The sequence below is a fragment of the Enhydra lutris genome, unplaced genomic scaffold (genome assembly GCF_002288905.1).
Source record: "Enhydra lutris kenyoni isolate GAN:26980312 unplaced genomic scaffold, ASM228890v2 scaffoldscaffold23, whole genome shotgun sequence".
Taxonomy (NCBI): Eukaryota; Metazoa; Chordata; class Mammalia; order Carnivora; family Mustelidae; genus Enhydra; species Enhydra lutris.
The window spans coordinates 27,612,275-27,628,455 of NW_019154107.1; the positions used below are offsets into that span (position 1 = coordinate 27,612,275).

General features: G+C 40.0%; 1 protein-coding gene and 1 pseudogene across 1 annotated transcript in view; one reads left to right on the top strand and one right to left on the bottom strand.

The window, feature by feature from the left end:
- The window catches only part of LOC111150571 (zinc finger protein 674-like), an 886,492-nt gene that overhangs the window by 849,392 nt on the left and 20,919 nt on the right, over positions 1–16,181 (bottom strand). The window lies entirely within an intron of this gene.
- On the top strand, positions 8,398–8,822 carry LOC111150347 (annotated as a pseudogene).

Genomic DNA, 16,181 nt, shown 5'->3' on the forward strand with positions numbered 1-16,181 from the left:
GATGTGGAAAAATTGAACCCATTTTACATTGTTGGCAGAACATAAAGTGGGGCAGCCATTTTGGAAAACAGTTTGAAAGTGTCTCAGAAATGTTAAACAGAGTTACCATACGATTCAGGAATTGCAATGCTGGGTATCCACCCAAGAGAAATGAAAACCTGTCCATATAAAAACCTATACACAAATGTTCACAGCAGCGTTATTCATCATCACCCCAAAGTGGAAACAACACAAATGTCCTTTGACTGATGAATGGCTAATCAAAATACGGTATAGCTATACCGTGGAATGTTCTTCAGTAATCAAAAGGAATGATGTTCTGATACTGCTACAACACGGATGAAGTTTGAAAATATTACTTGAAAGAAGCTAGTCATAAAAGACCACATATGGTATGACTCCATTTATATGAAATGTCCAGAATAGGCAAAACTGTGGAGTTAGAAAGTAACTTAGTGGTTGTCTATGGCTGGGGTGGGAGGAAGGGGGAGCAGTGGAGAGTAGACTGCTAATGGGTACAGGGTCTCCTTTTTGGGATGATGAAACTGTTCTAAAATTCTACTGTGATGGTTGCACAACTTTGTGAATATGCTAAAATGAACTTAATTGTCACGTTGGATGGATAAAATTTATTGTATGTGATTTACACCTCAGTAATGTTTTAAAAAGAAAAAGATTATAAAAATAAAAGATTTTAACTGGGTCAGTATTTTAAAATTTAAGTTCTTGTGATTTTTTTTAATGAAAAAAGTTTTCATTAGTGTCTGCTTACGGTTTTGCCTAAGAAATCTTACCTTTTCCTTGTCCTACCTGTGTGGCCTTGGAGAAATCATATTACCTCTCTATGCCTCAGTTTTTACATCTGGAAAATGGGGATTAAAAATAATGCCTAACTCATAGGAACAGTGTGAATATTAAATGAAGTCATATATGCATAAAGTGCTTAAAACAATACCAGACACCTAGTCAGCTCTCTGTATTACTTATTATTATGAGTGGTAACAGTAAATATAATTTATAACTTTGTAGTGATGAATCCTAGTAAATTACTTATAATATCACAAATAATATTTTCTTTGGAATGATAATTTATAATATTAGAAATAATGTATAATGCTAGGAGTAATAATTTCATGCACGCTGGTACCTTTATTTTAACTCATGATTTTGATGGTCTTTCCCCAAAACATTACAAATATTAAAGTGCTCATTTGTAACGTTTTTTTTCTGAGAATGATGCTCCTACACGAATTTCAAGTGTGTAAATACCCTCACTGGCAAATACCAACGTTTTCAAAGACTTCTGAGGACAGCCATCGCCCCAAGTGATAATGTTCCTGTTACGATTTCCAAGTAAGGTCACATTCTAAGGTACTGGGAGTTGGGGCTTCACTCTACCTTTTTGGAGGACACAATTCAACCCACAACCGTTAGTTCCCCTTTAGGCAATCCCTATTGCAGACAAATCCCCATGTTTATAAATCTCAGCTGTTGGCAGAGATCGCACACGACAAATCCCCAAGCCATTGGTAAATACCTTGAAAAGTCCCCCCTTTGTGGCATAACCCCTCTTTCATACATACCCAACTGGCGAATACTTTATTAGGTTCCTGTTGCTATGTAACAAATTACCCCAAACTGAGCAGCAAAACAACATCCGTTTATTAACTCACAGTTCTGTAGGTCCAAAGTTCAGGGAGCGCTTGGCTGGATTCTCTGTTTAGTGGTCTCACAAAACCGAAGCTGACCACACTGAGCTCCTTCCTGGAGGCTCACAGGAAGAATCCATTTCCAACCTTATTCAGGTTATCGGCAGAATATTCAGAGTCTTGCCGCTGTGGTGCTGAGGCTCCCATTTCCTTGCTCAGCTGGGGCTCGTTCCCTGCCCTTAGAGGCCAGTTGCGTGCCTCACCATGTGGGCCTCTTTGTCTTCGAAGCCAATAGGATGTGCCAAACGTTTCTCACGCTTTCAGTTTCTCTGATGTCTCTTCTGCCACCAGCGGGAGAAAACTGCATTTTTGAAGGGCTCCTGTGCTTAATGAGATTAGGCTCACCTGGGTAATCTCCCTATTTATGGTCAATTGATTAACCTTAATTTCATTGGCAAGATCCCTTTTGCTACTTAATACAATCATGGAGTTACAGGGCTTCATATTCACAGGTTTCCTCACTCACATTCAAGGGGAGGAGTTTATGTAAGGGTGATAGGGATATTGGGGGTCATTCTCGGAATTCTGCCTACTGTAGCCACTTTTGTGCTATTTATTCATGAACAGCCCACTGGCTTATCTCCATTTATGATTCTTTATGGTATATCTCTCCTTCCATAAATACGTACCCATTGGCAAATCTTTCATCCATTAACCTCTTGGGGAAAAAAAAACCTGCTCCATTCAAAAATATCTGTTAAGATATCTCTGTTCACGACCCCTCTTGACAAATCCCCCCACTGAGAAATAAAAACCATTGACATATCACCCACAGGTGTCTGACATTGAGAAATCTTATTCATGGACACCCATTGGCATATTTCTTTTCTTTTTAAGATTTTATTTATTTATTTGAGAGACAGAGATCACAAGTAGGCAAAGAGGCAGGCGGAGAGAGAGGAGGAAGCAGGTTCCCCACCGAGCAGAGAGCCCGATGTGGGACTCGATTGATCCCAGGACCCTCAGATCATGACCTGAGCCGAAGGCAGAGGCTTTAACCCACTGAGCCACCCAGGCGCCCCTCTTTTTTTTTTTTTTTTTTTTTTGAGAGAGAAAAAGAGAGACGTGGAGGAGGGGCAGAGGGAGAGGGAGAGGGAGAGAGAGAATCTAAAGCAGGCTCCATGCCCAGTGCAGAGCCCAGTGAGGGGGCTCTGTCTCCCAAATCTGAGATTATGACCTGAGCTGAAATCAAGGGTTGGATGCCTAACCAACTGAGCCACCCAAGAGCCCTTTGTTTTTTGTTTTTTTTTTAAGTTTTGTTTTTATTTAAGTAATTTCTACACCCAACATGGGGCTTGAACTCATGACCCTGAGATCAAGAGTCCCATGCTCTTCCCACTGAGCCAGCCAGCCGTCCCCATTGGAATATTCCTTATTATAATACCTGTTTATTTTTTATTTGTTTATTTATTTGAAACACATAGGTTGTATTTTTTTATTTGTGAGTACATTTATTAAAATTGAAATTATAAAAAAACTAAAGAATAATATAAACACCAATGATATTTTGCACATAACAAACCAATAAATCTATATATAACCCCTGTTTTAAAAATCTCTATTGGAGCACCTGGTAGCTCAGTTGGTTAAGGATCTGACTCTCAATTTCAGCTCAGGTCATGTTCTCGGGGTCATAAATTCGAGCCCCGTGTTGGGCTCTGCCTGCGCGTGGAGCCTGCTTAAGATTCTCTCTCTCCCTCTGCCTCTGCCCCTCCCCTCCCCTTGCACACACTGTCTCTCTCAAAAAAAAATCTCTCTTTATTGATAACCATCACAAAACATACTCCATTGTTGCTTGCCTTTGAGAAAATCTGTATTCTTAAATATCCACCTGATTGTATAACTCGTTTATGAGTTTAATGACAAATTGCCTTATCTTTTATTTTTTTTAAAGATTTTTTATTTATTTGACAGAGATACAGCGATAGAGGGAATACAAACAGGGGGAGTGGGAGAGGGAGAAGCAGGCTTCCCGCTGAACAGGGAGCCTGATGTGGGGCTCGATCCCAGGACCCTGGGATCATGACCTGAGCCGAAGGCAGACGCTTAACACCTGAGCCACCCAGGCACCCCTTGTCTTATCTTTCAAACATCTGCTTATTGGCATATGCTCTATTGCTCAGCTGGTTTTACAACTACCCAATCATAATACTCCTGTTGACATATACTACATTAACCTATACAACACCTATCGCACAGGACCCATTGCACAGGGACGTCTGTGTGGCTCAGCCGGTTAAGTGTCTGCTTTTGGCTCGGGTCATGATCCCAGAGTCCGGGGATCGAGCCCGCATCGGGATCCCTGTTCATTGGGGAGTCTGCTTCTCCCTCTGCCCCTCCCTCTGCTGTGCATTCACATGCTCTCTCTCTGTCAAATAAATAAATTAAAATCTTTAAAAACAAACAAAAAACACAATACCTATTGTATATCTCCCCATTCACGCACACCTATCAATGTATCCCTGATTGATAGGTCCACATTTATCAGGATCTATATTCATAAATACTGCCCCCAACCCATAAAACTCCATTGATAATCACTGGTGAAAAATCTCTTTGTTCCTAAGTCCTCATCAAGCAGATCTCTCATTGACAACCCAATTTACAAATCTGATTTGTAAATGCCTGCCTATCACTTCTCGGCCTTTTGGCTAAGATCAAGTGTAGTAAATGCCTGCCCACTGGAATTTTTTACGTTGAAAATCTCAGTTGAATATATTCATAAATTTTCACATACTGGAGAATATTTCTTAGTGACAGCCTACATTAACATATCTCCTCTTTCTTAAATACTTCCCAATATATCCCGCACTGATGAGCACTTAATAGATACAAATTCCGCGTTCACTGATACAAGTTCATTGGCATATTGTCTCAAACCCAGGTTACAGTATTCCCTATTCATAACAATCACACTAACTCAAGTATATCTCATACTGGTGACCTCCAATGACAAAACTTCACACTTATAAATTTTCTTCCGTGACTTATTCCAGCCAGGATGGAGTCACAGAGACCAGATTTCCCTTAGGCCTGGAACAAACAAAAAACCAAACAAAACAGACAAAATACATTGAAAAAACAACAACAACAATAATCCACAGTTTTCAAGGCACTGGGTATCAGGCAATGAACAACAGTGATCCCTGAGGAAAGGGAAACAAATGAAGTGAGCCGTCTGATTGTTCTAGCATACTTCCTTGAGAGACATCCCAGGGCATCGCACAGAGAGGGGGAACTGAGGAAAAGCCTGGTGAATTCTCCCTGACTTGAGAAGAAACTGAGAGTCTAAGGAGGAGAAGGCAGCTAGGATTCATAGGACAAACCACCAGAAGGGAGAAAACTGCAGAGAGAAGCTCCAAAGGATCCCTCTAGGATCCTCTTTGAGTGTTCTATAAAGTATTGACCAGCACATGTGGGTGAGGAAACTGAGGTCAGTGAGAGAGCCATCTAGAAGGATAAGAGGAAATGGGGTCTGATGCTCATTCATGGCTGGTAATAGTGCCGTAATCACCAACCAGACTGGAAAAATAAGGTACTGCATAAAAAATTCCAGAAGCTCTTGCCCCAGTAGTGGGGAAATAATTAGCCCTAGGTTGACCTCTGCTCCAGATACACCTAAAAATTATATAAGGAAGACCTTATATAAGGATAAAACTTTCCATGGAACTTACTTGTGTCCTAGAACAAAACTCAAAATAGTTTATAAAAATGCACAAGTATCCAGTATCCAACAAAGTAAAATCCACAATGGCATTCAATCAACTATCAATAGGTACGCAAAGAGGTAGGAAAACAGCACACATAGTGAGAATAATCAAGCAATCGATCAACTCACCCAGAGCTGACATACATGTTAGAATTAACAAATAAGGATATTAAACAATTATTATAAATTTATTGCACAGTGGCTTCTCTCCCCAGCTCTTTGGTCGTGGCCACCTAAACAAGATGACGAAGGGGACTTCATCATTTGGAAAGCATTGTAGTAAGACACACACATTGTTCTGCACTGTGGCTCGAGGGCCTACCACGTTCGGAAGTTGACCTGTGGCAAATGTGGCTGTCCTGCCAAGAGGAAGGGAAAGTGTAACTGCAGTGCCAAAGCTAAAAGGTGAAATATCACTGGAACCTGTTGGTCGAATGAGGGACCTAAAAATTGTATGCTGCAGACTCGGGCGTGGATTCCATAAGGGAACAATGTGCAGCATCGAGTTCATCTTAAGGATTTCAACCATTAATCACACAGTAAGAGTTTGGACTTATTTAATAAATGAATGAATGAATGAATGAATGAATGAAAAAATGTATTGCATATCCTCAGAAAGTTAGTAGAGACATGGAAAAAATATAGAGAGAGACCCAATATAGGATTTCCACTGCTGGGAAAATGGAGTAGATGCCTTTTTCCCTGTCTCTCCCCTGGAGTACAAAAAAACTCCTGGAAGTAATATTCATAAAAGCAAACGTAAGATGACTCTGAAAGGTGGGGGATAGAATGCAGACTGACTAGGGATCAGAACCCAAAAAAGAGCACACTGGTGAGTTCTATGGATTTTTTTTTCTTCGTGCATTTGAGACTGTGCAACCTGGCAACCTAGAAATGCCAATGGACCCAAACAAGACAAATGACCATAACCGGAGCCTTCTTTCTTTTGTCAAAGAACCAGGAAATGGGCAGCCCCATGAGATAGTAAAGTTTTAGAAAATTGTTACATTATTGAATCAAAACAGTGTAGAAAAAGATGTGACCTAATTCCCACCTCCATCAACAGATACCAAGCGAGGAGCTTATGGTTTCACCCTCTAGAGGCTGTGAATTCATGCCAAACCCCTGCCAAGGTGGTCTCAGAAAAGACTGATTACAGAGCTAGGACTTATGTCTTGACGGGTTGTAACAACCCTTCCCCTATGTGGTGTCAGTGGAGACCATGTGGGGAGCCTAGACTTGCTCTCTCACTTGGCAGTATCAAGGCACCCCTCTCTTTCCCCCCAGGGTCGTATCATTGGAGGCCATATAGAGAGCAGAAAGGAGGCACGGCTACCCCTTCCACCCAGGGAAATATAAGTGGAGCTCTACTTGTGAGTGGAAGTCCAAGCCCTACCCAAGAGTAGCAAGGAGCCTCCCCTCTCTGTTATCAAAAGAGGCCAAGTGGGGAAGCTAGACTTCTTCCCATACCTGGCATTAGCAAACTGGCACCCTCTACTCATTTTCTCTGCTGGAACGGTATCAGAAAAAGCCAGTTTAAAAAGAAGGCTTACAACCTCAGCCACAGCAACTTCTTTCTAGAAGCTTTGCCAAAGGCAAGGGAAGTAAGGGCAAAAATGAACTATTGGGACTTCATCGAGATCAAAACCTTTTGCACAACAAAAGAAACAGCCCACAAAACCAAAAGACAACTGACAGCATGGGCAAGTTAGTTGCAAATGACAGATAAAGGGCTAGTATCCAAAATCTATAAAGAGCTTATCAAACTCAACACCCAAAGAACAAATAATCCAATCAAGAAATGGGCAGAGGACATGAACAGACATTTCTCCAAAGAAGACATCCAGATGGCCAACAGACACATGAAAAAGTGCTCCACATCACTTGGCGTCAGGGAGATACAAATCAAAACCACAGTGAGATACCACCTCACACCAGTCAGAATGGCTAAAATTAACAAGTCAGGAAACAACAGATGTTGGTGAGGACGTGGAGAAGGGGAACCCTCCTACACTGTTGGTGGGAATGCAAGCTGGTGCAGCCGCTCTGGGAAACAGCATGGAGGTTCCTTGAAAAGTTGAAACTAGAGCTACCCTATGACCCAGCAATTGCACTACTGGGTATTTAACCCAAAGATACAAATGTAGTGATCCAAAGGGGGCACCTGCACCCCAATGTTTATAGCAGCAATGTCCACAATAGCCAAATTATGGAAAGAACCTAGATGTCCATCAACAGAAGAATGGATAAAGAAGATGTGGTACATATATATACAATGGAATACTATGCAGCCATCAACCCCGCCCCCCCAAAATCTTGCCATTTGCAATGGTGTGGATGAAACTAGAGGGTGTTATGCTAAGCAAAGCAAGTCAATCAGAGAAAGACAATTATCATATGATCTCACTTATTTGAGGAATTTGAGAAGCAAGACAGAGGACCATAGGGGAAGGGAGGGAAAAATGAAACGAAACCCAAGAGGGAGACAGACCATAAGAGACTCTTAATCTCAGGAAACAAACTGAGGGTTGTTGGAGGGGAGGAGGGTGAGAGGGATGGGGTGGCTGGGTGATGGACCTTGGGGAGGGTATGTGCTATGGTGAGTGCTGTGAATTGTGTAAGACTGGTGATTCACAGACCTGTACCCCTGAAACAAATAATACATTATGTGTTAATTTAAAAAATACAAAATAAATATATTCACTAATTCAAAAAAGTTTAAAAATAAAAAGAAGGCTTAAATAAGAACCAGAGTTTCATAACATACGTAAAATGTTCAGCTTTCAGTTGGAAATCACTTGTCATACCAAGAACCAGGAATATATCAAACTGAATGAAAAAAATAATCAATACATGTGAACACAAAGATGACAAATTATCTGACATTATCTTTCAAAGATTTTAAAGCAGCTGTAATAAAAATGGTTCCTTTTCCTTGGCGCTCCCTGCAGAGATGGCAGCCATCTCCTACTTGGTATCATGGCCGCCCTCAGAACCCTCGTGAAGTCTAAGATCATTAGAAAGAGGACCAAGAAGTTCATCCGTGACCAGTCAGACTGATAGGTCAAAATTAAGCACAACTGGTGAAAACCCAGAGGCATTGACAATAGGGTGCGTAGAAGAATCAAAGGCCCGACCTTGATGCCCAACATCGGTTACAGAAGCAACAAGAAAGCAGAGCACACACTGCCCAGTGGCTTCCGGAAGTTCCTAATCTATCTCAGGTGCTGCTGATGTGCAGCAAATCTTACTGCACCCAGGCTGCTCACAACGTCTCCTCCAAGAACCGCCAAGCCACTGTAGAAAGAGCAGCCCAGCTGTCCATCAGCGTCACCAATCCCAATGCCACGCTGCGCAGTGAAGAAATGAATAGACAGCTCATGTGCATGTCATATTTGTGTTAATAAAACTAAAGAAAATGCTTTAGTGAACAAAAAGGACACTTGAAACCGGGGCACCTGGGTGGTTCAGTCGTTAAGCATCTGCCTTCAGCTCAGGTCATGATCCCGGGGTCCTGGGATTGAGCCCTGTGTCGGGCTCCCTGCTCCGTGCAGGAAGCCTGCTTCTCCCTCTCCCACTCCCCTTGCTTGTTGTCCCTCTCTCTGTGTCTCTCTCTGTCAAATAAATAAATAAATAAATCTATCTTTAAAAAAAAAAAAGAAAAGGAACGCTTGAAACAAATGACAAAATAGCCTCTTAGCAAAAAAATGGAAAGTCTCATCAAAGATACAAAAATATATATATAAACCACATGGAAATTTAGAACTGAAAAATACAATAACCAGGATGAAAACCTCAAAAGACAAGCTAACTGGGGGAACCAATGAAGGAATCAGTGAGTTGGAAGATAGGAGAGCGGAAACTACCCCATCTCAGCAACAGAGAGGAAATAGAATTTTTAAAATGAACAGATCCTCAGGGACTCATGAGACTGTCACACAGTATTTAATGATCCTGTCATCCAAGTCCTGGTGGAGAGGAGAACTAGGGCATGACTAAAGAACTACCCAAATAAATAATTGCCAGAAAATTCCTAAATTTGATATGAGGTAAATTTATAGATTCAAAAATCTGAGTGTTAATCCGAGAAGTCTTTATTCTTCCTTCATTTTTATTTTTTTATTTTTTATTTTTATTTATTTTTTAAAAGATTTTTTTTTATTTTTAAGTAATCTCTACATCTAACATGGGGCTTGAACTCACAACCCCAAGACCAAAGGTCCCATGCTCTACTGACTGAGCCAGCCAGGCACCTCTCTTCCTTCATTTTTAAAAAATTTTAATTTGGAAAATAACCCTTAACAGGAGAGATGCAAAATTTTAAATGTACAATACCTTATTGTTGATTATAGGGTTAGTGTGTACATAGATCACCTCCGCTACTATACTATGATGTGTAATGCTGGCATTATGGTTAAGATTATACTATTATATATATTACATATACTGGTGGTCAAATATATTGAGTATTGAGCTAAAGGCTTTATTTTCCCCCGATGGAAAATGGCTTGAAGAACTGGACTTCAGTAACCATTAGCTAATTTCTATGATAAATAGTTCATCACAAGTTCAGGTAAATATATTTTGCTGTGAAAGAGCATTGGCCAAAGGTTGGGGGGTGGCCTGTATAGTAAATAATTTAAGCTTATTCAAAGAGAAGTCTTGCCTTTGCCTTCAGCTTCTGGAAAATAATCTCTAGGCCCTTGGAATGTCGTGCCTGATAGGAATGTCTTTGTTTACCTGGGGGTCTCATGCCTTCCAGATAGTAACTAGGTGATTTAGGGTGAGGGTCAGAGCCATATGAACAACATAATGAAGTGTGGCCTCCTGAGGGTTGGAAACCGAAATCAGCCATGTAAACAGTCAACCATGCCTACATGATGGAGCCCATTGAAGGCTTGAGTACTGGTTGGTAGTACTCCATGCCGTTTTCACTTACCAAGGCCAGGAGAATAATGTCTCCATGGGGAGAGGACAACTGGAAGCTCTTCCTTCCAACTGGAAGCTTACCTTCCAGGACTGTGTTCCATTCCCGTCTTCCCTTGACTGATTTTAATGTCTATCCTCCAGCTATAATAAAATGTAAGTGTGAGTATTAACAGCTTTCGGTGAGTTCTGAGAATCCGGCTAGTGAATTACTGAAACAGAGAGGGTGGTCTTAGAGACCCTTGAACTTGCTGTTGCTGTCATAAGTGAGGGTAGTCTTGTGTGGGGACTCTTTCCTCTAACTTCTGCACAAGATAAACATATAAACATCAACTGAGTTTCTATATACTAGTAATTAACAGTAAGAAATTTAAAGGGGTGTCTGGCTGGCTCAGTCAGTGGAGCATGCAACTCTTGATCTCAGGGATGTGAGTTCAAGTCCCATGTTGGGTGTAGAGAAGTTACTTAAAAAAAAGAAATTTAAGTAAAAAAAAAAAACAAAAACAGTATCACACAATAAAGTAGAAACAAGAAGACCCGAAGTAAAAAAGCATGAAAAATATGAAAAACTTAGGGAATAATTTGTCAGAAGATGTAAAAGACCTGTGTACCTTTGGCTAATGTCATCATCCCAGGGTCCTGGGATCAAGTCCTTGCTCAGGGGGGAGACTTCTTCTGCCTCTGCCTGCTGCTCCCCCTGCTTGTGCTCTCTCTCTCTCTCTGACAAATAAATGAATAAAGTCTTTAAAAACAAAACAAAACCCAAAAACAACAAATGTAATAAAATGTAACAACATTAAAAAATAATTAAGGAAATCAGGAGATAGGGACGCTTGGGTGGCTCTGTGGGTTAAAGTCTCTGCCTTCGGCTCAGGTCATGATCCCAGGGTCCTGGGATTGAGCCCCACATCAGGCTCTCTGTTCAGTGGGGAGCCCTGCTTCCTCCTCTCTCTCTGCCTGCCTCTCTGCCTACTTGTGATCTCTGTCTGTCAAGTAAATAAATAAAATCTTTTAAAAAATTGAGAGATATACCTATTTATGAGTCAGAAAACAGTGTTGTTAAGATTTCAATTATCCCCAAATTGATCTATAGATTCAAATTAATCCAAATCAAAACCACAGCAGCTTTTTTGTTGTTGTTGAAATGGACAAACTTACTCTACAATTCATATGGAAATGTAAAGAAGCTAGAACAGGCAAAACAAACTCTGAAAAAGAAACAACTTTATTGAGGTATAATTTACATTCCATTATTTAAATTGTACAGTTCAAGGACTTTTTTTAAACAAAAGTTTATTCTTAAATGTACAACAGGCTCCAAGACAACAACAGTTCATTCTAGCTGTAGGGGGCTACAGATGGTATGGCAGGGAATCCAGATGTTCAAAAGGAATGGAATTAAGGATCACCTCAATGACCTTCATTAAATTTACCCAGTCATGAAACCATCACCACAATCAAGTTCTAGGACATCTATATCACCCCAGTAAGATTCCTGTACTAATTTACAGTTAATGACCATTCCCATTTTCACCCCCAGACAACCACTAGTCTACAGATCTTTATAGATTTTTCCAGAAATTCCATAGAAATTCAATATATGAATATGATCTTGATCTTTTGTGTCTTGCTTCTTTCATTTAGCATAGTATTTTTGAGGTTCACCCATGCTGTAGTGTTTATTAGTGTTTGTTTCTTTTTATTATTGAATGCACCATATTTTGTGTATCATTTGCCAGTTGATGAACATTTGGATTGTCTCTACTCTTTGCCTGGTATAAATAATGCTGTTATGAACCAGTGCAAGTGTTTGCGTGAACACGTTATGTATCTTTTGGGCAGATCCTAGGAGTGACATCGCTGGGTCCTATGGTAAATTTATGATGAACTTTTAAGGAAACTGACACTTTTCTTAAGTGGCTATACTACTTTAATGCATTTACACCAGAAATGTATGAAAGTTCCTAACTCTCCATATATTTGCCAACATTTGTTATGATAGTCTTTTTTTATTATAACCATTTTAGTGCAAGCAAAGGGGTATCTTATTGTGGTTTTCATGAGAATTTCCCTAATGACCAATGATGTTGGGCATTTCTTTATGTGCTTAAGTTCTCTTTAAGTCTTTGGCCCATTTTTAAAATGGGTTGTTTGTCTTTTTTTTTTTTATCAAGTTGTAGGAGTTTTTAATATATCCTGCATACAAGTCTTTTATCAGACATAGGACTTATAAATGTTTTCTCCCAGTCTGTTTTTTTTTTTAAAGATTTTATTTATTTATTTGACAGAGAGAGATCACAAGCAGGCAGAGAGGCAGACAGAGAGAGAGGAGGAAGCAGGCTCCCTGCTGAGCAGAGAGCCCGATGCGGGGCTCGATCCCAGGACCCTGAGATCACGACCCGAGCCGAAGGCAGCGGCTTAACCCACTGAGCCACCCAGGTGCCCCTCTCCCAGTCTGTTTTGTCTTTTCATTTCCTTGGTGGTGTCTTTTGAATCAAAAATTTTTTAAAAAGATTTTATTTATTTATTTGACAGACAGAGATCACAAGTAGGCAGAGAGGCAGGCAGAGAGAGAGGGGAAGGGAAGCAGGCTCACTGCCAAGCGGAAAGCCCAATACGGGGCTCAATCCTGGGACCCTGGGACCATGACCCAGGCCGAAGGTAGAGGCTTTAACCCACTGAGCCACTCAGGCGCCCCATCCTTGGTGGTGTCTTTTGAAGGACAAACCTTTTCGGTTTGGGGTTTGCTAAAGTCCAGTTTATTATTTTTTTCCTTATGGATCATGTTCATGGTGTCCTATCTAAGAATTTCTCATCTAAAACAAGGTCACAGAGACTTTTCTCCTGTTTTCTGCTAAAACCTTTATAGTTTTAGCTTTTATATTTATGTCTGTGGTCCATTTTGAGTTGTTAGGATGGTGTGAAGCAAGATTTAAATTTATCTTTTTGCATGTGAATATCCAATTATCCCTCCACCAAATGTTGAAAGGGTTTTCTTTCCCCATTGAATTGCTTTCGCTCTTTTGTGGAAAAAAAATAAAGTAGAAACAAGATGTTTACAGTAAGCATGAGGGTTTATTACTGGACTCTATTCTGTTCTGTTGATCTATCCCCATGCCAGTACCGTACTATCTCAATTACTGTAGCTTTATAATAATTTTGAAATTGGCTGGCAAATGTCCTCCCTCTTTGTTCTTTGGCAGATTCCTTTTTGCTATTCTTTTTTTTTTTTACATTTTATTTATTTATTTGACAGAGAGAGATCACAAGTAGGCAGAGAGGCAGGCAGAGAGAGAGAAGCAGGCTCCCCACCGAGCAGAGGGCCTGATGCGGGGCTCGATGCGGGGCTTGATCCCAGGATCCTGAGATCATGACCCGAGCAGAAGGCAGAGGCTTAACCCACTGAGCCACCCAGGTGCCCCAACCTTTTTGCTATTCTTGATCCTTTCTACATCTCTCTATATTTTGAAGATAGTTTATCAGTTTTGGAGAGAAGAAAGCCTGCTCAAAGTTTGATAAAATCGTATTGAATCTGCAGATCATGTGACTTTTCTTCCTCAGCTTATTAATATCATTACATTGAATAATTTTTGAATGTTGATGCAGCCTTGCATCATGGACTAAACCTCACTTGGTCATGATGTATAATTCTTTTATATGTTGTTAGGTTCAATTTGCTAATATTTTGTTGAGGATTTTTATGTCTATATTCATGAGGAATACTGATCTGTAGTTTGTTGTTGTTGTTATGTGTTTATGTGTTGGTATAGCTTAAGTATCAGGGTAATACTGGCCTCACAGACTTGGGGAGTGTTCCTTCTTCCTCTATTTTTTGAAGGATTTTTTTGGAGCTTCGATATTATTTCTCCTATAAATGTTTAATGCAATTAACCAGTTAAACCATCTGGCTTTAGGCTTTTTTGTGTGGGACGATTTAAACTTAGTATTTGCTTACTGTGAGGAATGTGAGAACCACGCCTGGGTCTCAGATCTCAGATATCAGTTAACTGTCTTGGGGAGCTGCTATGGTGGAATTGGAAGAAATAAAAATTATAATCACACGGAGATATCACTAGATACTAACATTATGGAGAATATATAAGCTAAAGAAAAAAAAAGATGGAAAATACCAAGTGTTGGCAAGAACCTGGAGCAACTCATCTACTGCACTGGTGAGAGTGTATATTAGTACAGCCCCATTAGAAAACTAGTTTTATAAACTAAAGCTGAGCATATGGATACTGTACGATTTGGCGGTTCAAAGCCTAGAAATATGCCTAACAGAGATTCATAAATATGGTCATTAATAAATGGATACTAAAATATTTATAGCACCACTATTTCCAATAGCCCGAGGCTGCAGACAACCCAAATGTCCACCAACAGTGGAACAGACATACTGTGGTATACAATTCACACAATGGAATATATCGTGACCATGAGAATGAATGAATGTTCTACAAGGGCATTCAATAAAGTGGATGAACCTTTACATTTACAATGTGAAGGAAACATAGACACTAAAGAGTATATTATTAAAATATGAAATATATTTAATTGTTTGACTCAATTTACATAAAATACCAACAGACAAAACTAGTCGATGCTGTTAGATAGTGTTTATCTTGGGAGTTGAGGGGACGAAGTTTGGAAGGGAGCACAGGGAATGCTTCTGGTGTGTTGGGCATGTTGTGTTTCTTGATCTGAGTGTGTTCAGTTTGTAAGAATTCATTGAGCTGTTTGCTTACGACAGCTGCATTTTCTGTCTGCATTATACGTTAATAAAAAGGTTTAAAAATCAGGTAAATTTGCATGCTAGAAAGCCCCTTTTCTTATGAGTATCATAAAAAACATTTAAGGGAAAATGAGAAAGTGTCTATAGATCAGTGCTTTAAAAAAACCAGTGCTCTTTCTAGAGAAGTCTTCTAGCTGTTCAACTATAATCATATCTTAGACTAAACAAATACAGTGCAACATGACTTTATCCCATAGCAATCAACACAATTCTGCTCTTCATGTGCATGTAGAAAATGAATGTATCTTACCAAATTGAAAGAAAAACAAAATCAAAATGTCATGTCTTGAAACCCAATTAATCAACCACTCCTTTTAAACAGGAAACCTAAAGAAAGCAGAAGCTTCAGTAGATGAGACCAGAAGTCCAGTATGTCGTGGCTCAGTTTCATTGTTTTAGGGTCAGTTCCTAAGAGGATGAGAAGTCTGTGGTCTGTGGGCTACATGAAAGCTAGCTTTTGGTGTACAGGTCAGAAAGTATGCATACCTTTTTTGGATGTGAATCACCTGTGGCCACAGCATGGAATTAATGAGCGAGCAAACTGCCATCTTTAGATGTCTGTAAGGTTTAATAACTATATTCCTGTAACACTGGCTACAGCTATGCCTAATTTGCCAATATATAAAGTCATTAAAATTCCATTTCATTTTTTAAAAATATACTCTGGAGAAGGGAAGAGAAAGAACAGTGCCTCATGCCATCTTTTCTGGGTCTTAAATGTCAACGATCACAAAAACTTCTGGCTTCTCCTCACAGATCTGTCTTCCCCAGTAGGTTTTTGCCTTGACTCTGGTGCTCCAAGGGTCTCTGGACAATGAAAACTCTTCTCCCCACCCTAGACACTTGAAAACAAGGTGGCCGGTATTAAGCACTTCCGCATCCCAGGATATGAAGAACCAATCAGTGCTGAATTTATACAATCCAAAAAGTGAAACATAAGAGATTACAAGTCATCTCCTGGGTCTGTCTTTCTACTGTTTGCAGGAGCTTGAGGGTCTCCACGTGAATCATGCAACCAAAAAGGACTATTGCTCAAATCCCT